Source organism: Dryobates pubescens, chromosome 3 (assembly GCF_014839835.1).
Source record: "Dryobates pubescens isolate bDryPub1 chromosome 3, bDryPub1.pri, whole genome shotgun sequence".
Classification (NCBI taxonomy): Eukaryota; Metazoa; Chordata; class Aves; order Piciformes; family Picidae; genus Dryobates; species Dryobates pubescens.
In genome coordinates, this window is record NC_071614.1 from 41617940 (window position 1) to 41621999 (window position 4060).

Here is a 4060-nt window from a genome sequence, read left to right on the forward strand (position 1 = left end):
CTGGAGCGATTTAACAGGGAAAGAAGACCGCAGGGACGGGGACGACCTGGTTACAGAAAAGCAAAATGATGACAATTTGCTTCTAAAGCTATTGTCCTTGAGCTACCTCTCGCTACTTGTGTTTCCAATCTCCAATGTGGCATTAATATATGGGACCATGTCTGCTTTATAGGTTACGTAGTTTATTGACAAAGCATCTTACAAAATTTCAAACAATCCACCTTCTCTTCCATGAATTAAATTGCAGCAACATTTTTCGAAATACCTTTAGTTTTACACAGACTGTAAAACAAACATTAAACCCCCTACCAAAACAAACAAAAAATAATCACAAAACGGTGCAGTAAAAGTGACTGAAATTAAGTCCTTTTGAAAATCATCAGTCACAGCTAAACAGATTTGTTTCTCTAACTCATGTACTGGCTAGAGTACATGTCCAAGATTTAAAAGAAAATCCTTTTCTCCATAAGTGAAACTGAAGAGAACATCTAAATAAAAGAATAAAATACTAGGAGGGGAAAAATCAATTATGAGCCTTGAAATATTAGTATGCAATTTGTATTCCAGGGATTTTTTATTATTTTAAAAAGCTGCATAGTTTTGATTCTCACAATTACGTGTTTTCATCAAAACCCAGGTTTTTCCTTGCCAAACCAGACCTTTAGAGTGCACGCACAGTCCTCTTGTGAAAAGAAATAATAAAAGAGGAAAGGGAAACACTGCAGTCTTGGATCTCAATAAGAATCTGGTGATCCGTGGGTGAAATAACTGTCAATAAACTACTAGCCCTTAAAGACAACTTACAAAAGCATTTTTGTAAAAGCCTGACTAACCAACTGCTAAGTTCCCTGTATCTGCCAACAGTATATGATACACAGTTGTACATGCAATACTGTGGAACTTCCCTATTTCTTGGGGACACTAATTAGGCAGCATGACTTTGGCATAAAGCAATTTCTAGGAATTGGAGCCAGGCTAATAGAAGTTGATAGTGCATGTAGTAGTCACACGTTAATAACACAAGCTGACTCATGAGTTCCTGAAAAACATTTTATACTGAGATTTCATAACATTGGGATAAAGAATTTATTCAACAGATGTTTTTACTGCCATCCAGTTCACGTCCATTCTCAGTATTTCTGTTGGCCACTGTTCCTGCAGAAGGTCAACTGTATTTTATATAAATACTGTATACTGTCTTTTTGAAATGCATCATAATCTGTTTTATGTCATGATTTACAGTTTCTTAATAGATCTAGAGATTAGTACAGGAGAATATTTCAGAAATAATATCCAGAAACAGTCACATGAGTTTTGGTTTGCCTTTTTTTTTTTTTCAGACAAAACCCATTCTATGTATTCTATTCTATTCTATAAGTTCTATCAGTTCCTGTAACTAAAGCTTCAAACTAAGTGTAAGAAAATGTACCTTATTTTCAGGTATACACAGACACCCCTCAGAATAAATTCCTGAGAGCTATTTACAGTATAGTAATAGCCAAAAGATGATGTATTGGGCAAGGTACAAATAACAATTTATTTTAAAGGCAGCCATCTAAGAGAGGTGAGATGACTTGCCATAGGACAGGGAGCTATCTACCTTTGCCAAATCCTTGGCTAACAGACATTCCTAGAAATTAAAAAGAAATCTTTCTTTTCTCACCGCAAACTACATACGGAAGGACTTCCATTTTTAGCATAGATGTCAGGAGTCTTCAGCTGTACTGATCTAGGAAATACTTAGAACTAACAGCTCCACTTCAAGTGGTGGCATGACATCACTATTACCTGTAGCATGTAACAGATCTAGCACTTTTTACCTGGGAAGACCCCTAAAAGCAAACTGGATGACTATGCTTGCTGTGCAAATCCCAGAACTCTGTTACTACAATTCAGTACCAGCTGAGAAAGTTGGCAGCTTGCACCAACTGACCCAAAAATAGAGAACACTGGTAGCAGGAGGTTGCAGATGTCTCAGAATGTGAGCTGAATGAAATCCTCCTTCCTCCACATCTCTCCTAAATGATATGATTCCATTTGAAATTATGTCTCATATCTTCCCCTTGGAAATTAAAACACTCTGTTTTGGCCAGAACAGAACTGATAAAATGGTTTTACTTTAAAACAATAAAATGCAAAAACATTAAATAGTTTAAACTGTTGTAGGATTACATATTCCAGAATATTTTGGAACTTAAAAATTGCCCTTTTCATAATTTTAAAAGGCCCAGAGAGCACTTCTTCTTTCACATCTTTATTTTCTAGAACAGACCTGTCAGTATTTCATACAGCATGTGGCCTACTGCTTCTGAAATAACACATCCACAGAGTATTTTAAGTGCAGTGTTTGTTCTTCTACGGATTAAGCATCCCCATCTCATTTCTCTTGCGTCTCCTTTAGTACCACAAAGATAATACACAGAAGACGCCAAAATGTCAATCTGTGTCTAGACCCCAGATCTACAAATTACAGCATTACCCCATAATCTCACATTAACTTGGTTTTCTCATAACTTCCTATGTTAGTTATTGCAAAATAAAAAAATTGAAAAAGAATGACTAGAACACAAAGTGATGCCTTAAGTCTGTGGACAGCAGCAAAGTCTGACTATGCACTTCCCCATTTACCACCTCAGAGCTTGTCAGATTTCTCATCAGCCCTGCCCACAGTGAGACCAGGGGAGGGGACTGTTTTGGGAGACGAATGTAAACAATGTACTCAGCTTTATCTGGTGTAAGAGTGGTTTTCTCTTCCTCTCCTACATAAGCAAAGAGATAGCAGAGATAAAGCTCTTGTTGCTATTTTTTGCCTACTCATCTGCGCTTCTGGGTTGCCAGGCCTTTCCCTAGCTTGATGGACCTTTAGAGAGGGCAAAACAGGAACAAAGTGTGGATACTTGGAATTATGAAAGCACAGTCAAAAACAAGAGTCCTCTGAATATAGGCTGACTTGACAGGGCAGTTGCTGGTGAAAACTGCAGGCCAATGACAGTCCTTGTCCTGTGTTTGTTCCCAGAGAAACCTGTTTCCCTATCTGACCAAAGCTATAAGAATTGAGGGCAGTAAAAGGCAAGAATAAGGACACTGAGGGATTGAATGCAAGCATGGACAGATGGGCAGAGTCCAGTGGCATGAGATTTAACACATCTAAGTGCCGGGTTCTACACATTGGCCACAACAACTCCAGGCAGTGCTACAGGCTGGGGTCAGAGTGGCTGGAGAGCAGCCAGGCAGAAAGGGACCTGGGGGTACTGGTTGATGGTAGGCTGAACATGAGCCAGCAGTGTGCCCAGGTGGCCAAGAAGGCCAATGGCATCCTGGACTGCATCAGGAATAGTGTGGCCAGCAGGAGCAGGGAGGTCATTCTGCCCCTGTACTCAGCACTGGTTAGGCCACACCTTGAGTCCTGTGTCCAGTTCTGGGCCCCTCAGTTTAGGAAAGATGCTGACTTGCTGGAACATGTCCAGAGAAGGGCAACAAAGCTGGTGAGGGGTTTGGAGCACAAGCCCTGTGAGGAAAGACTGAGGGAGCTGGGGTTGCTTAGCCTGGAGAAGAGGAGGCTCAAAGGAGACCTTATTGCTGTCTACAACTACCTGAAGGGAGGTTGTAGTCAGGTGGGGGCTGGTCTCTTCTCCAAAACAACCTGTGACAGAACAAGAGGACACAGTCTCAAGCTGCACCAGGGGTGGTTTAGGTTGAATTTTAGGAAGAAATTCTTCACAGAGTGATTGCCCATTGGAATGGGCTGCCCAGGGAAGTCGTGAAGTCACCATTACTGGAAGTGTTTAAGAGGAGACTGGATGTTTAAGAGGAGACTGAAGACAGGGTTTAGTTGATTAGATGGTGTTGGGTGATAGGTTGGACTTGATGATCTTGTAAGTCTTTTCCAACCTGGTTGATTCTATTCTATTCTGGTGCAATATGGCTAGGAATTTCCAAAGGTCCCACAAGTTCAGTGGATTAAGTTACTTCTTGTTCTACAGCAGTGAGAAGAAAGGGAAATCCTTCCATAACGTGAATAATAAAGTTGTTAAAAATAAACAAAGTTAATGACTTGATT